Genomic DNA, 10,475 nt, shown 5'->3' with positions numbered 1-10,475 from the left:
CTTCTTTTTATTTTCTTTTTGTATATTCTACTTTTTCTTTTTCTTCGTTAGATTCTTCTTCTTTTCCTGGTTCTTCTTCTGCTGCTTATTTTACGAATTTTTCTTCTTCTGCTTCCTCTTATTTTTCTTCTGCTGCTTATTTTACGATTTTTTCTTCTTCTGCTTCTTCTTTTTGTTCTTCCTCTGATTCTTCTCCTCCTCCTCCTCCTCCTTCTCTTCTTCTTAGTCTCCTCCTCCTGTTTCTAATAATTTTTCGGCTTCTTCCTCTTCTTCTTTATAAGTGTTCCTGTTACTCTTCATTTTTAGATTCCACGCCCCTCCTCTTTCTATTTTTTATTTAATTATTTTGCTCTTCTTAATGTTTATATAAATTTAATTACTCTACTCCTCTGAAGTAGATATAATTGTAGAATATTTATATCTGATTTTGTCTGCGTTTTATGCCCCTTTATTCGCTCTTTTGTTGTTGTTGTTGTTTTTCTTCTTCCCGTTTTCTATGCCGTTCCACGCGCCATTTTCCTTGCGTCACGAAACCCGCTAATTTCACCGTGCGGTCAAAATAGATTAGTTTCTGAGTCCATTCTTCTAATCGCTGTTTTTCTCTGCTTCTTTTTTATTTTTTTATTTTTTTTGTCTTCCTCCTTCCATTATGGTGAAATGGGAGTCGTGACCGCAGGAGCATCTTTCCTTTCCTTGCGGGGCGTGTGGGGGGGGGGGGTGGGGGGGCGTGTGTGTGTGTGTGTGTGTGTGTGTGTGTGTGTGTGTGTGTGTGTGTGTGTGTGTGTGTGTGTGTGTGTGTGTGTGTGTGTGTGTGTGTGTGTGTGTGTGTGTGTGTGTGTGTGTGTGCGTGTCTGTGTGTGTGTGTGTGTGTGTGTGTGTGTGTGTGTGTGTGTGTATGTGTAAGTGTGTGTGCGTGCGTGTGTAAGTGTAAGTGCGTGTGTGCGTGTCTGTAAGAGCGTGTATACGTGCGTGCGTATTTGCTTATGTTGCGTGTGCGTGCTTCTTTGCTTGTTTATTTTCTCGTTAATTGTTGTTGTTGAGTCCATGAGTGCGACGTAAATATTTATCAGACTAGATTATACATCCGCATGAAGCAGATTTTTTTTAAGCACTAACTACTCACACCTTAATAACATGATTTTTTTTATTTTTTATTTTTTTTTTATTTTTTTTTTTTGGATGATTCTCATTACATTATGCGCCTCATAGCCTTTCTCAGTTATGCGTATGTGAATATAGATGTGTGTCCAACATGTGTGTGTGTGTGTGTGTGTGTGTGTGTCTGTGTGTGTGTGTGTGCGTGTGTGTGTGTGTGTGTGTGTGTGTGTGTGTGTGTGTGTGTGTGTGTGTGTGTGTGTAGAGAGAGAGAGAGTGAGTGAGTGAGTGAGTGAGTGAGTGAGTGAGTGAGTGAGTGAGTGAGTGAGAGAGTGAGTGAGAAAGGAGAGAGAGAGAGAGAGAGAGAGAGAGAGAGAGAGAGAGAGAGAGAGAGAGAGAGAGAGAGAGAGAGAGAGAGAGAGAGAGAGAGAGAGAGAGAGAGAGTTTGTGTGTGTGTGCGTGTGCGTGTGCGTGTGTTGCTTCATCGTAAACCACATGCCAAGTTGTACAACGTAAGGTACAAAGTCTTTCACAAACAAAACACAAACACACCGGAAGCCTCGCTAGCAGGTCATTCAACATGGCGTAACAAAGGCTTTCCAAACAACAATTATTTGCGTTTTTTCATTGCGAGTTTTTTTGTTTTGTTTTGTTTCGTTGTTTTTTTTTCTCTGAAGTGATGATGTGTATGTTTTTTTAATCGGATTTTATCGATGGTTATATATATATATATATATATATATATATATATATATATATATATATATATATATATATTATATATATGTATTTAAGTCGATTGGCTAAATTTTATCGTTTTTTTTTTCTTTTTCTTTTTTTGCTATTTGTGATAATGATACATTATCATCGTTATCGTCGTCGTCATCATCATTATCGTCATTAGTTTTGATCATCAATCATCACCACACTGGACACCATCAAATCACATCCCCACATCACAAAACTCGCCCCCCACACCACCACCACACTCCCCAAAATGCTCCTTCACCACAACCCCCAGCCCCTCCCTCCACCACCACATTCCCCCTCCTCCACCACCACCACCTCCACCACCAATCCCCGCCTCCACCTCCACCCCACACCTGCCCCTCCACCACCACCATCACCACCACACCACACTTCCCCCTACTCCCTTTCACCTCAACCACACCACACTCCCCCACCCCCCTCCACCACCACAGCCCCCCCCCTCCACCACCTCTACCACACCTCACTCCCCCCCTTCACCACCTCCACCACACCCCTCCCCCTTCCATCACCAACCCTCCCCCTCCACCCCCCCCTCCAGCAACCCTCCACCATCACCACCACCAAACCCTCCCCCCCCTCCACTCCTACCCCTCCTCCGTCCACCCTGTGCCGCCGCCATCGGAAACAACGGACGGACTTTTACGAAAGACAAAAAAAGAAAGAAAGAGAGAAAGAAAGAAAGAAAGAGAGAAAGAAAGAAAAACTTCGAAATGGCAACGCTCAGACCGGAAGTTGATTTTTTTTGCGGGGGGGAGGGGGATGGGGGGAGGAGGGGGTGTTGCGTTGCATTCGCGGGGATTTTGCGATGTTGAATGATTGGAGTGATAAGATTGCACAAGGAGGAGGAGAGTGACGATAAAGGAGGAGAAGGAGAATATTGATAATGATTGGTAATGATAAAGATGATGATAGTAATAATAACGATGATGATGATGATAATAATTAAAAAATAATGAGAGAAATAATAAAAATAATGATAATGATATTAGTGTTAATTATAATGATGATGATGATGATAATGGCAATAATAACAATAATAATGAGAATATTTATTATTATTGATTAGTATTATTGTTATTATTATTAATGTTCTTTTTATTGCTACCTTTGTTATTGTCTTTTTTTGTTATTATTATTGTTACTGTTATGTTGATGCTATTATTGTTATTGACATTGTTAGTGTTGTGCTTATTTCTATTTCACTATTACTATTGTCTATTACTATTATCTATTTATCCGTCTTATCTGTTCATTTTTTTCTTATCTATGTTGCTGAAGGCTTTATCCGAGGAACATATAACAAACATAAAACATAAAAAAACATATAGTATAACAAACATATAACATAACAAGTATATAACACAATAAACATATTACATAACAAGTATATAACACAATAACCATATAACATAACAAGTATATAACACAATAAACATATAACATAAACACATACTCAAAACATATAGCATATAACATGAACATATACTCAAAGCATGTAGCATTTAACATAAACATATAACAAGCATATTATAACAAACTACATCGGCTTTATCCATTTTCTATGACTGTCATTACAGTTTTATTTATTTATTTATTTATTTTTATTCGTTTTATCGGATTAATTTGTCTTGTTTGTTTTACGTTTCAAAAAAATATCCAATTTATGACTCTGATTCCATGTTTTTTCGATCGTTTGTTATATTTTTCGATCGTTTGTTATATTTTTTCGGTCGTCTGTTAATTTTTTCGATCGTTTGTTATATATTTTCGATCGTTTGTTATATTTTTTCGATCGTTTGTTATATTTTTTCGATCGTTTGTTATATTTTTTCGGTCGTCTGTTAATTTTTTCGATCGTTTGTTATATTTTTTCGATCGTTTGTTATATTTTTTCGATCGTTTGTTATATTTTTTCGATCGTTTGTTATATTTTTTCGATCGTTTGTTATTTTTTTTCGATCGTTTGTTATAATTTTTCGATCGTTTGTTATAATTTTTCGATCGTTTGTTATATTTTTTCGATCGTTTGTTATATTTTTTCGATCGTTTGTTATATTTTTTCGATCGTCTGTTATATTTTTACGATCGTTTGTTATATTTTTTCGATCGTTTGTTATATTTTTACGATCGTTTGTTATATTTTTTCGATCGTTTGTTATATTTTTTCGATCGTTTGTTATATTTTTTCGATCGTTTGTTATATTTTTTCGATCGTCTGTTATATTTTTTCGATCGTTTGTTATATTTTTCGATCGTTTGTTATATTTTTTCGATCGTTTGTTATATTTTTTCGATCGTTTGTTATATTTTTTCGGTCGTCTGTTAATTTTTTCGATCGTTTGTTATATTTTTTCGATCGTTTGTTATATTTTTTCGATCGTTTGTTATAATTTTTCGATCGTTTGTTATAATTTTTCGATCGTTTGTTATATTTTTTCGATCGTTTGTTATTTTTTTTCGATCGTTTGTTATATTTTTTCGATCGTTTGTTATATTTTTTCGATCGTTTGTTATATTTTTTCGATCGTCTGTTATATTTTTACGATCGTTTGTTATATTTTTTCGATCGTTTGTTATATTTTTACGATCGTTTGTTATATTTTTTCGATCGTTTGTTATATTTTTACGATCGTTTGTTATATTTTTTCGATCGTTTGTTATATTTTTACGATCGTTTGTTATATTTTTTCGATCGTCTGTTATATTTTTTCGATCGTTTGTTATATTTTTTCGATCGTCTGTTATATTTTTTCGATCGTTTGTTATATTTTTTCGATCGTTTGTTATATTTTTTCGATCGTCTGTTATATTTTTTCGATCGTTTGTTATATTTTTTCGATCGTTTGTTATATTTTTTCGATCGTTTGTTATATTTTTTCGATCGTTTGTTATATTTTTTCGATCGTTTGTTATATTTTTTCGATCGTCTGTTATATTTTTTCGATCGTTTGTTATATTTTTTCGATCGTTTGTTATATTTTTTCGATCGTTTGTTATATTTTTTCGATCGTCTGTTATATTTTTTTCGATCGTCTGTTATATTTTTTCGATCGTTTGTTATATTTTTTCGATCGTTTGTTATATTTTTTCGATCGTTTGTTATATTTTTTCGATCGTCTGTTATATTTTTTCGATCGTTTGTTATATTTTTTCGATCGTTTGTTATATTTTTTCGATCGTTTGTTATATTTTTTCGATCGTTTGTTATATTTTTTCGATCGTCTGTTATATTTTTTCGATCGTTTGTTATATTTTTTCGATCGTTTGTTATATTTTTTCGATCGTCTGTTATATTTTTCGATCGTTTGTTATATTTTTTCGATCGTTTGTTATATTTTTTCGATCGTTTGTTATATTTTTTCGATCGTTTGTTATATTTTTTCGATCGTCTGTTATATTTTTTCGATCGTTTGTTATATTTTTTCGATCGTTTGTTATATTTTTTCGATCGTTTGTTATATTTTTTCGATCGTCTGTTATATTTTTTCGATCGTCTGTTATATTTTTTCGATCGTCTGTTATATTTTTTCGATCGTTTGTTATATTTTTTCGATCGTTTGTTATATTTTTTCGATCGTTTGTTATATTTTTTCGATCGTCTGTTATATTTTTTCGATCGTTTGTTATATTTTTTCGATCGTTTGTTATATTTTTTCGATCGTTTGTTATATTTTTTCGATCGTTTGTTATATTTTTTCGATCGTCTGTTATATTTTTTCGATCGTTTGTTATATTTTTTCGATCGTTTGTTATATTTTTTCGATCGTTTGTTATATTTTTTCGATCGTTTGTTATATTTTTTCGATCGTTTGTTATATTTTTTCGATCGTCTGTTATATTTTTTCGATCGTTTGTTATATTTTTTCGATCGTTTGTTATAATTTTTCGATCGTTTGTTATATTTTTTCGATCGTTTGTTATTTTTTTTCGGTCGTTTGTTATAATTTTTCGATCGTTTGTTATATTTTTTCGATCGTCTGTTATATTTTTTCGATCGTTTGTTATATTTTTTCGATCGTTTGTTATATTTTTTCGATCGTTTGTTATATTTTTTCGATCGTTTGTTATATTTTTTTTCGATCGTTTGTTATATTTTTTCGATCGTTTGTTATATTTTTTTTCGATCGTTTGTTATATTTTTTCGATCGTTTGTTATATTTTTTCGATCGTTTGTTATTTTTTTTCGGTCGTTTGTTATAATTTTTCGATCGTTTGTTATAATTTTTCGATCGTTTGTTATAATTTTTCGATCGTTTGTTATATTTTTTCGATCGTTTGTTATAATTTTTCGATCGTTTGTTATAATTTTTCGATCGTCTGTTATTTTTTTTCGATCGTTTGTTATATTTTTTTCGATCGTTTGTTATTTTTTTTCGGTCGTTTGTAATATTTTTTCGATCGTTTGTTATATTTTTTCGATCGTCTGTTATTTTTTTTCGGTCGTCTGTTATTTTTTTTCGGTCGTTTGTTATATTTTTTCGATCGTTTGTTATATTTTTTCGATCGTCTGTTATTTTTTTTCGGTCGTCTGTTATTTTTTTTCGGTCGTTTGTTATATTTTTTCGATCGTTTGTTATATTTTTTCGATCGTTTGTTATATTTTTTTTCGATCGTTTGTTATATTTTTTCGATCGTCTGTTATATTTTTTCGATCGTTTGTTATATTTTTTCGATCGTTTGTTATATTTTTTCGATCGTTTGTTATATTTTTTCGATCGTTTGTTATATTTTTTTTCGATCGTTTGTTATATTTTTTCGATCGTTTGTTATATTTTTTCGATCGTTTGTTATATTTTTTCGGTCGTTTGTTATATTTTTTCGATCGTTTGTTATATTTTTTTTCGATCGTTTGTTATATTTTTTCGATCGTCTGTTATATTTTTTCGATCGTTTGTTATATTTTTTCGATCGTTTGTTATATTTTTTCGATCGTTTGTTATATTTTTTTTCGATCGTTTGTTATATTTTTTCGATCGTTTGTTATATTTTTACGATCGTTTGTTATATTTTTTCGATCGTTTGTTATATTTTTTCGGTCGTTTGTTATATTTTTTCGATCGTTTGTTATATTTTTTTTCGATCGTTTGTTATATTTTTTCGATCGTTTGTTATATTTTTTCGATCGTTTGTTATATTTTTTCGGTCGTTTGTTATATTTTTTCGATCGTTTGTTATATTTTTTCGATCGTTTGTTATATTTTTACGATCGTTTGTTATATTTTTTTCGATCGTTTGTTATATTTTTACGATCGTTTGTTATATTTTTTCGATCGTTTGTTATATTTTTACGATCGTTTGTTATATTTTTTTCGATCGTTTGTTATATTTTTACGATCGTTTGTTATATTTTTTCGATCGTTTGTTATATTTTTACGATCGTTTGTTATATTTTTTCGATCGTTTGTTATATTTTTACGATCGTTTGTTATATTTTTTCGATCGTTTGTTATATTTTTACGATCGTTTGTTATATTTTTTTCGATCGTTTGTTATATTTTTACGATCGTTTGTTATATTTTTTCGATCGTTTGTTATATTTTTACGATCGTTTGTTATATTTTTTTCGATCGTTTGTTATATTTTTACGATCGTTTGTTATATTTTTTTCGATCGTTTGTTATATTTTTACGATCGTTTGTTATATTTTTTCGATCGTTTGTTATATTTTTACGATCGTTTGTTATATTTTTTTCGATCGTTTGTTATATTTTTACGATCGTCTGTTATATTTCTTCGATCGCTTGTTATATTTTTACGATCGTCTGTTATATTTTTTTCCATGGTTTGTTATATTTTTACGATCGTTTGTTATATTTTTTCGATCGTTTGTTATATTTTTACGATCGTTTGTTATATTTTTTTCGATCGTTTGTTATATTTTTACGATCGTTTGTTATATTTTTTCGATCGTTTGTTATATTTTTTCGATCGTCTGTTTTTTTTTTCGATCGTTTGTTATATTTTTTCGATCGTCTGTTATATTTTTTTCGATCGTTTGTTATATTTTTTCGATCGTTTGTTATATTTTTTCGATCGTTTGTTATATTTTTTCGATCGTTTGTTATATTTTTTCGATCGTCTGTTATATTTTTTTCGATCGTTTGTTATATTTTTTCGATCGTTTGTTATATTTTTTTTCGATCGTTTGTTATGTTTTTTCGATCGTTTGTTATTTTTTTTCGGTCGTCTGTTATTTTTTTTCGATCGTTTGTTATATTTTTTCGATCGTTTGTTATATTTTTTCGATCGTTTGTTATATTTTTTCGATCGTTTGTTATATTTTTTCGATCGTCTGTTATTTTTTTTCGGTCGTCTGTTATATTTTTTCGATCGTTTGTTATATTTTTTTTCGATCGTATGTCATATTTTTTCGATCGTTTGTTATATTTTTTCGATCGTCTGTTATTTTTTTTCGGTCGTTTGTTATATTTTTTCGATCGTTTGTTATATTTTTTCGATCGTTTGTTATATTTTTTTTTCGATCGTATGTCATATTTTTTCGGTCGTCTAGTTTGGATTCATTTTTAGACACAATTTAAACGCACTGCATTGCACAGCGAATCACTGACCACAGTTATATTTGGAAACCACGGCGCGGATTGGGTCACCAGCGGTTGACCTGCGGGGTTGAGTGACACTTGACCTCGTCTGTCACGTATTCCCTCCTCCTTCGTCTTTTTTTCTGATTTTTTTCTGTATCTTTTTTCTGATTTTTTCTGATTTTTCCTGGTTTATTCTTTTTTTTCTTTTTCTTTTCTTTGTAGTTCTTTTCTACTTTTTTACTTCTATTTCTTCTTTTCTGATTTTTTCTCCTCTTCCTTCCATTATTATTATAGTTATTATTATTATTATTATTATTATTATTATTATTATTATTATTATTATTATTATTATTATTATTATCATCATCATCATCATTACTATTATCATTATCATTATTCTTATTCTTATTCTTATTACCACCATTACTATTGTTATCATTATTTGTATTATTATCACCATCACATTATTATCATCATTATTATTATTTCTCCCTATTCCTCCCTCACTCCTCTTTCTCCTCATCTCTCCTACTCCCTCCCCCTCCCCCCTCCTCTCCCTCCCCACCTACCCCACCTCCCACTTCCCCTCCCCCTTTCCTACCCCTCTACCCTGATTACTCCCTTATTCCTCTGCCACTCCTCTTTCTCCTCCTCTCTCCTGGTCTTTCTCACCTCTCCTACTCCCCTCCCCCCTCTCTCATTCCTTTCCCTTTCTCCTTCCTCTCCCCTGCTCTTTCTCCCCTCTCCCTACCCCCCCCTCCCCTTGCTCTTTCCACCTCCCCTTCCCCCTCATCCCTCCCCCTTGCTCTCCCCACCTCCCTTTCCCCCCTCCCCCTTCCACCCCCACCCCTCCTGATGACATCATATGACTAATCTATTTTTTTCTTTGATTCCAGGTAAGTGGAGATGCGTCCCCCCCCCCCCCCCCCCCATCACCGTCTGCCCAGGTGATGTCGCGAGGTTGTACCCGTGACTTCTTCGACTTGGCTTAGGTCGTCACGGGTCACGGGTCACGAGGATGTCAGTAAGATGTTGATGTTGAGTTGTTGATTACCTTTTTTTCATTTTTTGTTTGTTTGTTTATGTTTTGTTTAATTGTTTTATGATGAGTTGTTGATTACCCTTTTTCTCGTTTTTTTTCTTTGTTTATAATTTGTTTAATTGTTTTCTCTGTTTTTCTTTTTTTCGGTTTTTGGTGCTTTTTTGTTTTGTTTCGTCCTTTCTTTTTTATGTCTTTGTGTTTTGTTGCTTTTCTTCTTATCTTTATTTCTCCTTCTCCATCTTTCCTTTCTGTGCTTCGTCTTTCTCCTCTCCTCTCCAACTGTTGTTCCTCTTCTCCACCATTCTCTCCTCCATCTTTCGTATTTCTCTTTCATCTTTATTTTCCTCTTCCATCTTTCTCTCCTCCATCTCTATTTTCTCTCTTCCACCTTTCTGTCCTCCATCCTTTGTTTTCCTCTTCTCCATCTTTCTCTCTTCCATCTTTATTTTCTCTCTTCCATCTTTCTCTCCTCCATCTTTATTTTCCCTCTTGCATCTTTCTCTCCTCCATCTTTATTTTCTCTCTTCCATCTTTCTCTCCTCCATCCTTTTTTGTTTTCCTCTTCTCCTTCCATCTATGTCTTTTCTCAAACCCTTTTCAAACGCGATTGGACAGCAATGATCAAACATTTACTTCTCCATCAAGGAAATAAATCCAAATGGCAATTAGATTTAATCTCGAGAGAAAAAAATTATAATTTAGTCATTTTCCTGTCACTTAAAACGCAGATTAAATTTGCGGTTACGAATTGCGAGGAAATAGATTGTTGTCGTTTTTTTTTTGTAAGCAGTTTTCGGTTTGCAGGGGTGGGTGGGTGTGGGTGGAAGGTGGGTGGAAAGTGGGTGGAAGGTGGAAAGTGGGTGTGGGTGTGGGTGGAAAGTGGGTGGGTGGGTGTGGGTGGAAGGTGGGTGGGTGGGTGTGGGGGGAAGGTGGAAAGTGGGTGGGTGTGGGTGGAAAGTGGGTGGAAGGTGGATGGGTGGGTGGGTGTGGGTGGAAAGTGGGTGTGGGTGGAAGGTGGGTGGGTG

Source organism: Penaeus vannamei, chromosome 24, assembly GCF_042767895.1.
Source record: "Penaeus vannamei isolate JL-2024 chromosome 24, ASM4276789v1, whole genome shotgun sequence".
In the NCBI taxonomy this organism is placed as follows: Eukaryota; Metazoa; Arthropoda; class Malacostraca; order Decapoda; family Penaeidae; genus Penaeus; species Penaeus vannamei.
Note: the sequence above shows the minus strand (reverse complement) of the source record.